The sequence below is a fragment of the Pongo pygmaeus genome, chromosome 5 (genome assembly GCF_028885625.2).
Source record: "Pongo pygmaeus isolate AG05252 chromosome 5, NHGRI_mPonPyg2-v2.0_pri, whole genome shotgun sequence".
Classification (NCBI taxonomy): Eukaryota; Metazoa; Chordata; class Mammalia; order Primates; family Hominidae; genus Pongo; species Pongo pygmaeus.
Genome location: NC_072378.2, coordinates 25,839,090 through 25,857,966, shown reverse-complemented (window position 1 = coordinate 25,857,966; position 18,877 = coordinate 25,839,090). Strand labels below are relative to the sequence as shown.

At 37.3% G+C, this 18,877-nt stretch overlaps 1 protein-coding gene across 1 annotated transcript in view; it reads left to right on the top strand.

Moving 5' to 3' along the window:
- Positions 1–18,877, top strand: part of SLC17A1 (solute carrier family 17 member 1) — a 115,031-nt gene that overhangs the window by 84,414 nt on the left and 11,740 nt on the right. The window lies entirely within an intron of this gene.

The window sequence follows — 18,877 nt, the reverse complement described above, 5'->3', positions numbered from 1 at the left end:
CCATCCTCCTGTTTAATAGAACTGAGCTTTCCAAAGAGGAGAGACTTAATACATTTTGGTCGACCTGAGTGATTTTTATGGTTTTCTGATTGTAATTTTTTGCACAAAGGCCATTGAGTTTTCCGTGAAAATTAACTCTGTGATTCTCCTCCCTTTTATGGCAAAACATTTCAGAAGACTCATACATATTTGCATTCTGTTTCCCCACCTCTAGTTTTCTCATGAATCCATCAGCAACAAGACAGCCCTTAGCAAAGCCATCACCAGCCTCTCTGCCAGCAAATCCAGTGTTCACATCCCAGGCCTCATCTGTCAGTGCTTGACAGATTCCACTACTCGTTCCTTCTTGATGCCTTGTTTCATTTAATTCATTCAGATCTGATTTTCCTTGTGTCTCATTGGTTGTTTCTTCTCAATACGTTTTGCTGAATCCTTATCTTTTCTCTGGTTTCTAATGTTGATATGCCTAAGACTCTGTCCTTGAACTTCCTCCCTATCTAAACTCACTCCCAAGGAGATCCCAGCCAGTTCCCTTTCCTTTCACACCCGATTCTGACCTCTTCTCTGAGTTTCGACTTCAACTTCATCCATCTCTCCTTGAGTACCCATTAGGTATCTCAGTCTTATGACTGCAAGCAGAACTGAATCTCCCTCCAACCCTACTCCTGGCCCAGGATCCCGCATCTTGGTTAATGGCATCACCATTTCCCTGTTAATCTTGCCAAAAAAAAGTCAGCCTTCATTCTATACTTTCCATCAACATTAATTCCAACAGTATGTTCTATCAGTTCCACCTTCATCTCTTTCCATTATTTTTTATTTCCTCCATTCCTATCACAGTCATCTATCACCAGGGTAAATAAAATGATTATTTACCTGGCCCCACTGTTTCCATTCTCTCTCTTTTAATCCATCCCACATAGCAGGCAGAATGCTGGAAATGTACATATGATCATGTTACTTACTGGTATAAAAGTCTTCCAAAGCCTTCCCAGAGAACCTAGGAAAAAAGAGAGCAAATTGGCCTTCCTGAAGGTGCTCCAACGCCTTACATCACCTTGGACACACCAACCTTACTGACCTCTGCCCTGCTGTTCTTCCCTCACCAAATTCCAACCAGTTCTGCCTTGTCCATGAAGTTCAAGGCCTTTACACTTGCAGTTCCTCCTGTCAGTGATGCCCAATTCCCCAAGATGATTGCAAGTGTTTTACCAATGTTGTTAGAAAAGTAAGACACTTGAAAATAGATTTTCCAAGAAGCCTCTAATATGGTCTTGATTTTGTGTCAGCCTAGGCTAACTTGCATATTTGTGTCTTAGTTTTAATAAATCTTTTTTAATTTTTAAAAATTAAAAATAGATCAAAGCTTATAGAATAAGGGTATAAAGAAAATATTTTTGTACAGCAGTACAATATGTTTGTGTTTTAAGCTGTGATTACAAGAGCCAAAAAGTTCAAAAACATTTAAAAGTTTATAAAGTCAAAATGAAATAGTAAGCTAGAATTTATTATTGAAGAAATAAAATTTTTTTATAAACTTAGTGTAGCTTAAGTGCACAGTGTTTACAAAGTCTACAGCAGTGTACAGGCATGTCCTGGGCCTTCACATTCACTCACTGCCTCACCCAGAGTAACTTCCAGTCCCACAAGCTCCATTTATGATAAGTGTCCTAGACGTACCATTTTTTATCTTTTTACTGTACCTTTTCTATGTTTAGATATGTTCAGATTCTCAGATATCACTGTTTCAATTGCCTGCAATATTCAGTATAGTAACATGTGGTACAGGTTTGTAGCCTAGGAGCAATAGGCTAGACCACATAACCTAGGTGTATAGCAAGCTCTACCATCTAGGTTTGTGTAAGTGCACTCTATGGTATCCACACAACAACGAAACTGCTGCACAGCACATTTCTCAGAATGTATTCCCATGGTTAAGCGTCGCGTGTTTGTATTATAGCAAATATACAGCACATGCTCTGTGGGGAGAAGAAGCAGTAGATGAGTTTCTGTGGCAGGCACTATTAATTGGCTAAGCCAAACTACATTTCCAAATTTCTGTGCCCTAGCTTGTATCTACTATAAGGCATATAGAAACAAAAACTTCATTTCTGTGGCTTCCTTGAAACAAATGGGGCCTACACATTTCTGGCCACTGATGCATAAAAAGAAGTAGGCCTGTGTCTCATCTTTTTTTTTCTTTTTTCTTTTTCCTTCTGCCATAACAGTGGATATCAGGTCTCCAGGTGTGGCAAGTACCTGATGCTCATGAGACAAGAGCAAGATGAAAGCCAAAAAACTGATGATGGCTCTATCAGTCAGGATAAGCTAAGTTACACTGGGATAACAAATGACCCAAAAATCTCAGTTGCTTATAATAACAAAGTTTTATGTGCTGTTCACAACTCATGACCATTGTGTCTTGGCTACAGCTTCTCGCCATGTTTTCCTCACTTCAGGGCTCAGTTTGACAAATCAGGCTTTATTTGGAACATGGATGGTCTCCTGGCAGAAGTAAAAGAGAAATTGTGGTGAGCCAAGTGCTTGCTCTTACAGGTTTTGCCTAGGTGTCACTTCCACTCAAATTTCATTGGGCAAAGCAATCAGATGGCCAAGCCCAATAGAACCAAAATAGAGAAATACAATTCTTTCCAGGGGGGGGCCAGGGAAAATTTTCGAACAGTCATATAAGCTATCACTGTCCAAGCTTCAATTCAAAATTATTTAGTTAGTTAACTATCCTTTCTGCACACAAAATATACTTACTCCTTTCCTATGAAAAGCCAACTCAAAGTCTCATTTAATTATAGCTTCAGGGCTGATGTTGACAATTTTATGATATTATCTCATCAGGTTGAATATGACTTGTCTTGCTCAGGAAACTCATGAACTAACGAGACAAGGTGTCTGATTCCCCTACACACCCATGCACACCCAATATGTCATGCTAGGACACAGAAAAGATAATTGCAGACAGAATTGCACAGTAGTTTGTAGTTCAAAGAAATCTGAGATCATGTGGGTAGCTATGTCAGTCTTCCTCCTATCTCCCCATATGAGATAGTCCCTAATTAATCTGTGGCTCTGCATGCCATGCGTAATTCCCCTAGGATGTTATTTTTCACAGGTCTTGGCTCCATGCTCTGGCCAATCCTTCCTTTTCCAATATCTCCTTTGACCATATTTGAATAGTCCTTGCAGACTGGGCAGAATGCTCGGCCCATTGCTGACAAAAAAAATTTTTTTAAAAAGAGGACATCCCCCTCCCCGCAAACACACAAGAGACATAACCCTTGATGAGTCACAGTGTCCTTTATCCAGGTTGGTAGTTCTGTGGTATTATGTCACTCAAAATCATAACCAGTTTCCTATATAAGTGCTTCTCCTTCCCTCCTTTCTCTCTCTCTCTCTCTCTCTCTCTCTCTCTCTCTCTCTCTCTCTCTATCTCTGACATGGGTTAATTTGAGCCTACCAGGCTTCAATAGAAAAGCCATAACATTTCCTTCATCATTTTTATGAATGGTTACCACCTTGATTTGATACTTGCACAAGACCAAGCTTTAAAAGGACTTTCTTTCTTAAACCATTTCTCAGTTTTATCTTTAACCATTGGAAGTTGAGAAATAGTGTCTTTCAACTCAGTAAGTCTAGAGTTTTTAGTTTCTCTCAATTTCCTTCATTCTGATTTTCAAACCAGCTAATTACTTTTTGAGATTATGTCTTGTTTTATTATATTTTGTGAAATATAGTCAATAGTAAATCACACAATTTACATTAATTATGCCAAGAACTTCACCAACAATAATAAGCTCAATAGGGAAATTACCTATAAATTCATTTCTAAAGTTTTCTAAATGTTTCACCTGCGCAAATTAAGTACTACTGCCCTTCTAAACTCTAATAACAGCTTCTTTTCTGCTCCTATCCCATCCCTGAAGCCAATGCCCCAAAAAAGGCGGTGCTTTGTTTTACTTTGTTTTTAATCTATGGCAACACTCTATGCTATGCCTCGCACTAATTTCTGTATTGATTAGGAAACAAGAAGTTAGGCTGTGGTAAGAGATGAAGCCTTAGTTAGTGGCATACAATGTAATTTTATTTCCTGCTTCAAGATACATGTCTAGCACAGGCCAGCAGCAGCTGTGATCCACATCATCTTCATGTTGAGACCAGGCTTATTGGCAGCTTCCATTTGAAACACTGCAGCCAGTCTCATGGCACAGAAAAGAGAGAATATGTGGAGAAACTTATGGCTGGAAACATGTTATTTCTAATTAAATTGAATTGATCAAAGTAAGTCACATGATCCAGATGGACATTAATGCAGCCAAGAAGTATGAAGAAGGCAGCAAGTATCTGTGAACAATAATATATTCTACCATAGGGTCAAGTAGAAAAATAAAAAAAAAACTTGAGTCCCTCTGTCTTTATTGAACTGGTATACCAGATCTGAACTGCCTATAAATTGGGAAAAATAAAAATCTATTTGTTTAAGCCATTACCTGTATACAGTTCAAGAAGTAAGCACTGTCTAATTTGATATCAAACTTACTTGTATTGAGTTTTATTTTCAATGACTTCATTTTTTTAGGTCTTATTTGTCTCCTTGTAGGGAAAAGAAAAAGAGATCAGACTGTTATTGTGTCTATGTAGAAAAGGAAGACATAAGAAACTCCATTTTGACCTGTACCCTGAACAATTGCTTTGCCCTGAGATGCTGTTAATCTGTAACTTTACCCCAACCTTGAGCTCACAAAAACATGTGTTGTATGGAATCAAGGTTTAAGGGATCTAGGGCTGTGCAGGATGTGCCTTGTTAACAAAATGTTTACGGGCAGTATGCTTGGTAAAAGTCATCGCCATTCTCCATTCTCGATAAACCAGGGGCACAATGCACTGTGGAAAGCCGCAGGGACCTCTGCCTGGAAAGCTGGGTATTGTCCAAGGTTTCTCCCCATGTGATAGTCTGAAATATGGCCTCGTGGGATGGGGAAGACCTCACCATCCCCCAGCCCGACACCTGTGAAGGGTCTGTGCTGAGGAGGATTAATAAAAGAGGAAGACCTCTTGCAGCTGAGTTAAGAGGAAGGCCTCTGTCTCCTGCCTGTGCCTGGGAATGGAATGTCTCAGTACAAAACCCATTTGTACATTTGTTCAGTTCTGAGATAGGAGAAAAACTGCCCTGTGGCGGGAGGCGAGACATGTTGGCAGTAATGCTGCTTTGTTATTCTTTACTCCACTGAGATGTTTGGGTGGAGAGAAGCATAAATCTGGCCTATGTGCACGTCCAGGCATAGTGCCTTCCCTTGAACTTATTTGTGACATGGATTCCTTTGCTCACATGTTTTCTTGCTGACCTACTCCCCACTATCACCCTGCTCTCCTACCACATTCCTCTTGCTGAGATTCTTTCTCTATACTTTGTCTCTGTGTCTTATTTCTTTTCTGTCTCTCGTCCCACCTGTCGAGATATACCCACAGGTGTGGAGGGGCAGGCCATCCCTTCACTCCTCCCATTTTTTTCCCTTTTCTTCTAGTCTTTGTAAACAGTTTATTGGTGTTTTATATATCTATTTTCTTAGTTTCTGTAATTTCTTATGATGTTTTATTATCTCAAGATCTGGAGTAGGATGTCCAGTCTTTTTGTGTTCTCCTGACTCTTGCTCATATGGGATTGTTTCAGGTGTGTTGTGTAATTTCAGATTGTGAGCTCATATTTAATGAGTTTCACCTCAGCTAACCCTGTCATGGATTGAGAGATTGTTTCTCCAGAGAGATTTTGTGTTTGCCTCTGTTCAGTAACACCAGTCTGAGACCGTTTGTGTTCCTGACTGTCATAGACATAGTACTGATTTTTCACCATGAAACAAGACATTGGGGTTTAGGTTAAGGTATATTTGGCCCATGTATTAAGAATAATGTTATTCTTGTTTTACTAAGCATTTTTTCATGTAAAATAAGTAACAAATATACACATATGCCCTTCTAGCAAATTTTGAGATTTTTGAATTCACTTTTTTGAATCTTTGGCTTGGAATTATAAATTCCATATTATAGATTTCCAAATGTCAATATATCCTAAGCATCTTAGTCAATTTGGGCTGCTATAACAGAATACCATAGACTGGATGGCTTAAACAACAGAAATGTATTTCTCACAATTCTGAAGGCTGAGAAGTTCAAGATACTGCCAGACTCAGTATCTGATGAGGGCCCACTTCCCAGTTTGTGGACAGTTGTCTTCTCCAACTCCAGAGAGTTGTATCCTCCAGTGGTGAACAAAAGAGAAAGCATGCTCTCATGTCTCTTCTTATAAAGGCACTAATCTCATTCATGAGGAATCCAGCCTCATGACCTAATCATTTCCTAATCTCATCCCATTGGTGGTTAGGATTTTAACATATGAATTTGAGGGAGACTCAAACATTCAGTCCATAACAGTAGGTTTCTTGGAAGAATATTTTTGGCTAAAAGATACTCGAAGAATTTGTGCAGCTTTGGAGGTGTAGTGTTATTTGTTGGCTGATTTACTGATATCCTAGAGTCATATTCTCCAATCAGACAGTTGAGCTGAAGGCTGCAAGTTTACATGCCTCCTTTCATTGTTTCTAGTCCAACTAGCATTTAAGCCTACCTCTTACGTTGTGGAAATGGAAACCATAAAATAAGATTTCCCCATGGATTTACCATGATCTACATATTTATTCTTCTTTCTTAGGAACTGTGTTGTTGTCAGAATGCCAGAACAATTGCACTTTGCTCCTTTACCCTGAATGCCCTAACCCGGAAGAATGGCTATGATGCTGCAGGAATACACTGGGTTGATTACTCTGCTACCTGTAGGAGGTGCTAAAGTAGATCCACTTTGATACTGGCATCCTCTCTGCAGCCTTAAACATCATGAGTTTCTCTGTTGGTGATATCGTTGGTGAACTGCTTTGAGAGGCCCCTGTTATTACAATCAAAGATACTTTTTAGCATACTGAGAACTTACAAGAGTTGTGACAAAGTACTCTTTTTATTGTCAGTCTATCCCTGATGAATCAGTCAGTAGCTTTGTTGGCTCTGTTTCCTACTTTGTGACTAAAAGAAGTTGCATTACGTATTATAACCTAACCTCGAAAGTGGCATACCATCAATCCTGCCATATTGTTTTTCATTGGTTGCACAGGCCAACCCTGGTACAGGGTGAGAAGAGGATACACAAGGTTGGAATAGCAGGAGGCAGGAATAATGGGGTGCCACCTTAGAAGCTAGCTATTATACTAGGACTACAATTAAGTCATCCAAAAGTATGATATTGTCTTATAGTTGACCATGGCTAAATTCTATGCTTAATAACTTATCTAATATTCCACAACAAGACATATGGTGGTGATAAGAATTTGATTTTTTGGGGGATGTTTCTGATTCTAATGGCAATAAAACTATCTTACTACTGAACTTAGGATGCTGCTCCTTCTTTTGGGATGTATTCATTCAACAATTGTTATAACTTATCCCATTACCCCCAGTTTATTAAGAGTTTTAAACTTTAAAGAACCCATAGCTAGCATTTTTAATGCATTTTAGCAACTATTGTCAGGAACATAATATTTTATCAGTATTGACTTATTTAGTTAATTATCTTTATAAATGTTGTTATACTGGAATCATGGATGTCCCTTCACTTCGAAGAGGAACTCCATGAGGACTCCACCTGAAAATAAGCTGCTGAAAGATCATCAAAACGAAAGATTTTTCGCAGCAATTAAGTTTTAAAAATAAGAGCTGTGATTAACTATGGCTTCCTTATTTATATGCTTTCCATATTTATATGCTATTTATGAATCATACAGTTAATTTGATAAGACAGGTAATATAGATAGGACATGATGCATTTTTGTTGAATTTATTATCTGAAGCTGCAGTAAACATTTAAGTTCACTAGATTGATAACGGCTAATACTATTTATTGTTAGGATTGCAAAATCTGCTCATGAGTGATCCTCTCTGTCTTTTAAGTCAAATATGTGAATTTACTTCCAAGTATATCTTTAAAGACTTCTGAAGCAATCTTGTGCAATGGCACTTTTTCTACAAAGCCTATCAGAATCTGTTGGCTGAACTTTACAGATGAAATATGGTAGAACCAATTTTTCATATAAGGGAGAAGCTCTAAAGAAACAACTAATAAATGCCCTGATGATGCCCACATGGGTTTGGTCCCTCAGACCTTTCAGCCACAATACCAGAGTATTGTGAGTACTGGATTAGTTCCTTCTAGAAAGAGGCCAGATCATCTGTTTTGGTTACTTTGATGATTTGTTATTCTGTAAGTCTGAAATAGAAAGACCTGGAGCCTAAGAAAAGGCCTCCAACTTAGGGAAGTCCGTAACACAAAGATTGAGCAAGTTTTACTTTTTCTGTATGTTTTTTAGTGAAGGGAAAAGGTGTTCTTGCTATGATCTGGCCTTACTCACATTGGGAAACATGTGAATTTCAGACCAAAGACCAAGTAAATATTGAAGTATTCCTTTCTCTCTCATTGTCCTCCATACGCATATTTCATTTGGAGGCCTCTCTCAAATGTATAGTTTGTAGATAGTTATGAGCTGGTATGTTTTTAACAACTGGCTCTAAGAGAAAAGTGAATATGCACATATACATACACAAAACATTTACACACCAATATCCATACATATATGTGTTAATAAAATCCATGGTACCACTTGCAAGTTAATGTAAAAACTTCCACTAACATTTCTGTATATAAATTGGGAAATAAATTTTAAGCTAAACTGCTTTCTTGATTTTCAGTTTAGACCTATAACTTCAGAGGAATTACTATTTCTTGTAAAAATTCTATCAATTTTTAGAATTTTATTGCCAACAATGGTGTCACCAAATCAGACTGCAAACTGCTTGATTACTATCTGTTTGATCAGAGAAGTCATTCACACATTAACTAATGGGTGCAGTCCTGACATAAATGTTGGTTATGTGCTTTAATTTCAGATTTCAAAAAAAAAATGAAAGAAAATGAAAGTATATCAAAACTTTGCTCAGATGTCAATGGCATGAGCAACTACTTGCTGAATTGGATAATAGTTTTGGGGTACTGAAATAATATTTCCTTAATATTTTGCGCTATTCAGAATGTGATAGCTATAGATATGTCACACTTTTAAGTTTAATATACATTATTAACATTTTCTCCAAGATTTTCTTAAGTCTAGACAATCAACAATAAAGTCCTAATTTATAGTGTTTGTTGATTTCCATGGTGTGAGAATGTCCACCAGGCTGATTTCCAGCTACCTACACATTAGTGAATGCAGATTTGGGAAGAGATGCACAATAGCATACCATTAAATAGCATTTCTACTATTCAGATAAAATTGACAAAAATAACCTCAAGAGCATGGAGAGCAAATAGTAAAATGTACTGTATTTTCACCTTTCTAAATTTAATTTAATTGTAGTTTTATATAATTTAATTTTTAATAATGGTGGTGTTTAACAACCAGTTTGCAAAATTCCTGCAATTTTAGTAATTGGTCCTTGTGAGTAAGACTGCATTCATTTGAGCCAGCTCCAGCACAACCCCGGCTCTGTGACTGCTTATAGAAATTAAGATTAAGTGACTCCTTAAGATCCCAACTTTCTGTCTGAAGCAAACTGGACAGGTGTGTTTGCTCATACTTTACCACTTCCCCATTACAATCCATTCACATTGATGCCACCAGTTTCTTGATTACTCATACATCTGACCATTTCACTCCTGTACTCAGAAGCCTTGGATGTTTACTTTTTAAATTAGAGGTTCCAATCTCCTTAGCATGCCACACAAAGGTTTGTGTCAACTGACCTCAAGCTGCCATCAAGTCGTATCTCCCCACTCTATGTCTATGTTCTCTAGTCATATTAGATTAGTCTTTATTACTCAAAAGAAGCCATGGCTGGCCACACCTTAGTGCCTTCGATGACTCTCTGCTATCTCCCTGAATGGACCTTGCCCTTTTCTCTGCATGGAACTTAGTGACACCCTTTTCCAGATCTGACTCAAATATTCTTCTCCTTGGGAAACTTTTCTCACCCTCTTCTCCCTCCAGTCAGAACCATATGCTCAACCCAGTAATTCTCATGAACTTTTGTACATGTATCTGCTATAGCACAGCTTTCTTTCACATTTATGATTTTCTGAAAGCATGTGGTTTATTTGTTTGTTTATCCATTTTATTACACATAAACTCCTTGAAACATTATCTAATTTACCCAGGCCAGGAGCAGTATCTGTCATATATGCATGCTCAGTAACCCTTGTTTAATGTGGATGACATTTAAGACCTTAACTATACTGGCATTGCAAGCATAAATCAAATACTTTCACAATATATTTTTTCTTAATAAACTACTTAATTGAATTTCATATTATTCTGTTTAGGACTTCTGCATCTACTCTAGTAATTGAGATTAGCTTCAGGTTGTCTTGTGTTTCCTTCATCTAGTTTTGATTTCATGGTAACACTAACTCACAGAATTACATAGAAGGTGCTATATTTTCATATGCTTTGAATTGGTTTATAAAACCTACAAAGTTTTTTTTTTAAGTTTCTGGCAGAAATAGAAGGCATCTCATAAAGAATGTATCATCAGAGAACTATATTCAAAAGTCATTGGAAATAATCTATTCTCTGTGTAGTCATGTTACCAATACAAAACACAATTTGTTTCATTCATTTCAGTTTGCTTTCAGTGTCAGAGTTTGCTTATTTTCCTTTTGATTTAATTTATTTCTTGAGCCTGTAAATCATTAACATGGTTTAAATTGTTCCTCCTTTTTACAAAAAAAAAGTAGTACTCAATACACAGTTTTTTCACCTTTTTTATAAAAACTTCAAATATATCATGGAGATTTCTGTACCAACACATGAAGATGATTCTCATTCATTTCCATGGCTTCCCAGGTGTTCTACTGTGAGTCTGTTCTAGACATTACTCAACATTTCCCCTGTGGATAGACTTTAACATTATTTCCAATTGTTTATATTACAAATAATCTGCATGTACAACCTTGTACATCTTTGTTGTTTCATATATGTGGAGTTGTATTTTCAGGATAGATTGTTAGGAGAATTCCTGGGTCCATGGTTAAGGCATATGTTATTTTGTTAGGTTTTACTAAATTCCGCACAAAATGTATTAATTTGTGTTTTTATTTTATTATTATTTTTTGAGAAATGGGGTTTCCCTCTGTTGCCCAGTGCAGTGGCAGGATCATAGCTAACTGCAGCCTTGAACTTCTGGGCTCAAGGAATTCTCCCACCTCAGCCCCTTGAGTAGCTAGGACTACAGGTGTGTGCCACCACATCTGACTAAATTTTCCACCATACGTGTTATACCATTGTACACTTCCACCAGCAGCTGTATAAGTGCGCCTATTTCTCTTCCAGCCTTGGCCTCCCCAGTAACTAGGATTACAGGTGCATACCACCACACTCAACTATTTTTTTTTTTTTTTTTTTTTGTAAAACAGCATTTCAATATGTTGCCCAGGCTAGTCTTCATGGTCTCAAGCCATCCTCCCTCCTTGACCTCCCTAAATGATGGGATTATAGGCATGAGTCACTATGCCCCACTGGGTTTTGGTTTTATAACAAAAGTTTCCTGCCCAGGTTCCCAGTGAGGCCCATTTATGCAAATAAAGGATTTAAATTCACTTAGTTCTGATTGGTCAATGTAACTTAATTCTGATTGGTCAATACACTCAAGTCCTGATATGGCTGAACTCTGATTGGCCACCATAGCTGAACACTGATTGGTTGGCTTCCAAGCCCAGAAGTCTCTGTGCCGGATGATTCTTTTAAGCTTGGGAGTGGTTGCCCCGAGGCTCTGGCTGTAGTTTTACCTTGGCACCAGCAATGACCGGTTTGGCTTGATTATAGAAGGGGAGGTTTTGTGATACTTCTACAACATTTTTCTGAGAACACAGAGTATTTGAATGCTCCCTAACCCTGCTGTGGCCCTCTGGTTCTGTTTGAAGTTTGAGAGCCTCAGTTTGTCACAGGGAGTCCATTTTGTCTGTCGGCCAAGGATATACTTCAACAATGTGATATTTTGTATACATTTTTTTTTAGACAGAGTCTCACTCTGTCTTGGCGTGATCTCCGCTCACTGCAACCTCTGCCTCCCAGGTTCAAAGGATTCTCGTGCCTCAGCCACCCGACTAGCTGGGATTACAGGCATGCACAACCATGCTTGGCTAATTTTTTTTTTCTTTTTGTATTTTTCTTGTTGTTTTTGAGACAGAGTCTCGCTCTGTCGCTCAGACTGGAGTGCAGTGGCGTGATCTGGGCTCACGGCAACCTCTGCCTCCTGGGTCCAAGCGATTCTCCTGTCTCTGCCTCCTGAGTAGCTGGGATTACAGGCGGCCCATCACCACGCCCAGCTAATTTTTGTATCTTCAGTACAGACAGGGTTTCACCATGTTGGCCAAGCTGGTCTCAAACTCCTGACCTCAGGTGATCCACTCGCCTCGGCCTCCCAAAGTGCTGGGATTACAGGCGTGACCCACCGCGCCCTTTGTTTTTTGGATTCTTAGTAGAGACGGGGTTTTGCCATGTTGGCCAGGCTGATCTCAAACTCCTGACCTCAAGTGATACACCCACCTTAGCCTCCCAAAGTGCTGGTATTACAGGTGTGAGCCACAGTGCCCAGCCATATTTTGTATACTTTAACAATGTGATATTTTGATACATGCATTCAATGTGTAATCATTAAATCAGGGTAATTAGGATATCCATCGCCTCAAATGTTTATCATTTCTTTGTGTTGGGAACATTACAAATCTTCTAGCTAATTTAAAATATATAATAAGTGATTATTAACTGTAGTCATCCTACTGTGCTATCAAATGGTAGAAATTATTCCTTTTATTTTCTACCTATTAACCAACCTCACTTCATTCCCTACCACCTCCTCCACCTTTCACAGTCTCTGGTAACCATAATTTTACTTTGTCTCCATGAGATCAACTTTTTTAGCTCCCCCATATGACTGAGAACATGTGATATTTTTCTTTCTATGCCTATCTTATTTCACTTAACATCCTCCAGGTTCGCCCACGTTGCTGCTAATGACAGGATTTCCTTTTTTAAGGCTGAATAGTATTGCACTGTGCATATATAGCACATTTTTAAATTCCAGTCATCCATTGATGGACACTTAAGTTGATTCCATTTCTTGGCTATTGTGAGTAATGCTATAATTAACATGGAAGTGCAGATATTTTATATATTTTCTTAATGTGTTAGAATTGAGATTCATTTTTTGAACCATTTTATTTTCAGAATTATCTTTATAAAAATCTGAGAATAAACTCACTTTTCTGAGAAAGGAGCTCATCAGTAACGTCAGCATCTTGCATTCCATATAGTCCATTCTTTGGTGGTTAAATTTTTTGCAACTTACATTTTATTGTAATTTTGAACCACCCCCATGGTTATTTATTCTTTTCCTAATGAAATTAGAAGTTCAGTCTAATAACTGTTGTAATACAACAAATAACTTATATTAATCAATAATTTCTAATATTTGAGAAACCCAATTTAAAAAAAAATGACTTTGTAGATGCTTGAAGTTGTTATATCTTGTAAATACCCAAGTGTTTGGTTTGCTTTTTCCATTGTCTGGAGAATGTGGATCATATTTTAGTTTTCTTATGTAACTAAGGTTTAGGATCATTGTCTTCCCTTATGTCAGTCAGTTCCTGCTCCAGCCTGTGACTTTACATTTCTCTTCATAAAATTTTAATTTATTTTTATAATGTTATTTGATCCCAGATTTCTCCAGCTCTGGCTTTGTTTTCCCTAGTAACTAATGGATATGAGTTATACTGTTGCCTCGTAGCTAAAAGGGGCTGGTTTTAACGTTTTGTTTTGAAATAATTATAGGTTCACAGGAAGTTGCAAGGCTAGTATACAAAGGTGCCCTGTATCCTTCATTAATTTTATCCCAGTGGCCTTATCTTAATTACTATAGCACAATTTCAAAACCAGGCATGTGACATTGGTACAATGCGTGAATAGTTCCATATAATTTTATCATGTGTGTAGATTTGTGTAACTATCACAATCAAAGTACAGAACAATTCTATCATCACAAAGATCTCCTTAATGTTACACCTTAATAACCACACCTCATGCTATCCCCTCGGCCTCACCATCCCAAACCCCTGGAAACCATTAAGTTATTCTCCATCCCTATGACTTTATTTTGAAATGTTATATAAATGGAATCATACAGTATGTAATCTTTTGATATTGGCTTTATTTTTACTCAACATAATTTCCTAGAAGTCCATTCTACTCATTCTGTATACCAATAGCTTTTCTTTTTTGTTGCTGAGTAATATTTCATGGTATAAATGTACCACAGTGTGTTTAAACATTCACTCATTAAAGGACATCTTAATTGTTTCTAAGGCTTACCTATTAAAAACAATCTGCTATGGATATATGCATACAGATTTTTGTGTGAGCATAACATTGTAGACTGAATATTTGTGTCCCTTAGTTCATATGTTTGTGTCCCCTCAATTCACATGTTGAAATTCTAACTTCCAGTGTGATGGTATTAGGAGGTGGAGTTTTGGGAATGTAATTATGTCATAAGTGTAGAGCCCTCATGAATGAGATCAGTGCCCTTATGAAAAGAGAATCCAGAAAACTTGCTTTCTATCTCTCTTCTCTCTCTGCCACGTGAGGATACAAGAAGGCTATCCACAAACCAAGAAGAGTTCCCTTACCAGAGATGAGATCTGCCAGCACCCGGATCTTAGACTTCCCAGATTTCGGAACTATGAGAAATATTTTTGTTTGTTTGTTTAAGCCACTTGGTCTATAGTATTTTTGTTGTAGCAGCCCAAACTGACTAAAACACATACATTTTCATTTCTCTGGGATGAATGTTCCATAGTGGGAGTACTAGATCACGTTGTAAGTATATGTTTTGATTTTACAGAAACTGCAAAATGTTTCCCAAGGTGATCTGTACCATTTTATAGTTTTACCAGCAATGTATGGGAGATCAAGTTTTCCCATATTCATGCCATCATTTGATGTTGTCAATTTTTTAATTTTAGTTGCCCAATAGGTGTGTAGTGTTACCTCATCCTAGCCTTAATTTACACTTTCTTAATGAGCGTTAATGTTAAACATCTCCTCATGTGCTTGTTTGCCCTTTGTGTGTCCTTGGCAGTGAAATGTTTCTTCATGAATATTGTTCATTTTTTACTGGGATAGTTTGGTTTTTTATTGTTGAGATTTGAGAATTCTTTATATTAACATAGATCAAGTATTTTACCATATATATGGTTTGCAAATATATTCTGTAAGTCTGCAGCCTGTCATTTTTTTCTTCACGGAGACTTTCACAGAACAAAAGCTTTTACTCTTTTTTTCTTTTCTGGATTGTTTTGATTTCATATCTAAGAACTTTTTGCATACATCTAGACTCAAAAGACTTTTCTCCTACATATTTTTTCTAAAAGGTTTATAGTTTTACATTTTTCATATTTAAAGATATGACCCATATGAGTTAATTTTAGGCAAGGTGTAAGGTTTAAGTCAACCTACATATTTTTGCCTATTGCTCTAGCATCAGCTATTGAAAACGCTATCCTTCCTTCATTAAATTGTTTTTTAATCTTTGTCAAAACTCAGTTGGTCATACTTGTGTAGGACTATCTGTGTGTTCTCTCTTCTGTTCCATTGATCTATTCTGCCATTACTACACAGTGTTGATTACTATATTATATAATAAGTCCTGAATTTGGTTACATTTATCCCTACCACTTTATTCTTTTTCAAAATAGTTTTAGATGTTCTAGTTCCTTTTACTGGTACTTTTAAGATTTAGTGTGATTTTTCACATAAACAATCATATCATCTGTGAATATAGGGAGTTTTATTTTCTCCCAAATCCATATGCCTTTAATTTCTTTTTCTTGCCTTGTTGTACTAGCAAGGACTTCCAGTATACAGTTGAATTTAACTGTGAGTGAACATTTTGCCTTGCTCCTGATCTTAGATACCAATCTAGAATCCAGGTAGAATCTGAATGTCTAGGATTAAGGGGAATCGGAAGAAACATGTTAAGAATGAAACACTTTATATAATGTAGGACTTATATTTCTCTGTCCTAACAATCGTAGAGAAGACTCTTTTGAAGGAATTCCTAATTTTGTTATTATATTTTGAAAGGGGGAAACTGTCAGTGATCTAGTAACATTGTTATATTTCACTGGAAGGCAGTAACTTTTATTTCCAAAATCATGTTATTTGGGTGCCATATGATGGTCATATATTACTGGTTGTAATAGCAGTTGTAACCACCCAATGAGTTTCTTTTGCCTGCTACCCAGATAAAGCCAATTTATCAATATAAGGAAATTGCAATAGAGAAACAGTTTAATACACATAAAACAGGCTAGAAGGGAGACTGGAGTTTTATTACTACTCAAACTAACCTCCCCGAAAATTTGGAGGCTAGGGTTTTTCAAAGATAGTTTGGCAAGCAGGGGGCTAGGGAATGGGTGCTGCTGATTGGTTGAGAAAGCAATCATAGGGATAGGGAAAATGGCCTTCCTGAAGCTGAGTCCACTTCTGAGTAGTGGCCATAGGACCAGTTGAGCCAAGAGTCATGGATCCAGTGGGGCCATCCAGTCATCAGAAATGCAAAAGCCTGAAAAGACATCCAAAAATCCAATCTTAGATTCTACACTAATGACATTATTTACAAGACTAATTGGAGAAGTTGCAAATCTTGTCACCTATAGAATAATGGCTGGTAATGGAATAATGTTTCAACTACAAATTAAGACCCTCTCATCCTCTTAACCTGGTAGGCTTTCATTAGTTTTACAAAGGTGGTTTAATTTATTGAGAAGGGCTACTATAACTTAAACTATAAACTAAATTTCTCCCAAAGTTAGCTTGGCCCATGCCCAGAAATAACCAAGGGCAGTTTGGAGGTTGGTTAGGTAAGATCTAACAAGATCTAGCAAGATGAAGTTGGTTAGGTCAGATCTCTTTCACTGTCATAATTTTCTCACTGTTACAATTTTTGCAAATGTGATTTCATAATGAGTTCAGTTGGACCATGTAATTTTGTACAATTTAATGGAAAAGATAATAGGGTGTTAATTTTATTTTTACTGTGTAGAAAGACCTTGAGAACAATTTAGTTAAATATGGTCCAGTTCTGATAAATTTCAGGATTTTAAGAGAATCTTGGTGTAACAGAAGACACTGAGAGTCAGACCTGCCCATCCCACTGGTCTGATATGGGTTCTTAACAGTAGAAGGAAGGAATGGGTTAATGACCCCATGGAAGGGAGTCAAAATGTTCTGAGGATCCAAAAATCTTCTCAAAGCACCAGCCATACCCCTTGTTTGGCTCTAAATTTGTCTTCTAATTGCTTTACAGTATTAAAGGAAAGAGAAAAATTCCATCTTTTAGCTTAATTTCATGCTTCTTCCTTATTCTTCATTTATCCCTTCTGGCACACCCTGATTAAGAACAAAGCCATTTAGTCTCACCGAAATGAGTACTGAGATACGGGGCCATGGTTAAAGACCAAACACATTTAATTGACTATGATTTTGGGGAGGGGTTTTTATTGTGTCAAGCTGAAAATTTTTGCTTAAATTTGTCAGACAGATGTTCTTACAAAAGAAACTCATTATTGAGATAAATTAAGGAGGAAAGGGTGGGGCCCATTAACAGTTCTCTTCTAGGGTAACCGTAGACTAGAAAGAAAAGCTGCTGGGACCGAAGTCCTCAGAGAGTGGAATCTGAGATACACAGACATTCCCCCTACCACCCCACCCCCACCACCTTCTCTTTCAACAGCCACAGAAGTTTTTATTTCTGATGTCACCTTTATTTTTTAAAGTGCTCCAAGAGCAAGAGATTCAGCCACTGGCAGCTCTGGATTAATTTTCTAAAATTTTTTATTTGTCCTGCAACCCTATAAATGTCTCTTCAATCTCCAGGTCTGAATATATCAGAAAAGATTCTTACTGGCTCAGCTTGGGTGGCATGCCCAACCTTTGAACCAATCATGGTACCCCAGTGAGTGCAGTTCCTTTATTGACTAAACCTGAGTGCAGAGTGGACTGCCCTGATTGACCATTTTCATCATCCCAATCTTGTTCTGAAGAGCAAGTCATGAACCACTTGTGAAATAGAACATACAATAAAACAATAGAACACAACACAATAATTTAGAAAGTAATGTCAGAATGCTTCCACCATAGCATATTGTTTTTGAAAACTTGTTTTAGCTCTTGGTATGTACATGTTTCCCTAACTGTGACTTTGGTCATGCAATGAAAGGTATTTCTTAAATGTTTGTTGTAGTTAAAAAAAAAGTGAAAAAACTTTTAGCTCTACTGTACAGCTTGGGTACTTGAATTCAGTCAATGTTGATGTTTCCAGATTAGGAGTTTGTGATGTGTTACAGCAGTAAGACAGTTCCCTTGTTTCGTCTTTTGCAGAACAGACTGCATTAGAGCATGATTGCTCACTTAATCTCTCTGCTCCTCATTCACCCACTTTAGAGGGTAATCAGATGTACTTATGTCTCTTCTGGGCTTTAACACAAAGTATTATGTGTCCTTGCTCATTGTCCACTTCATTTGTCTTTAATCCCCCTACATTCCCTATTTTCCACAGTATAATTACAGTAGAATATTGTCATTTCCTTTAGCAAATGTTTACTATGGCTTTCTGAATGTATAAATGAAAAACAGCCAACACTCACCAGAAATGTTCTGTTTCACTTTTTAAAATTACTTGTCCTATAATACAATCTGCATGAACTAAGGATGAC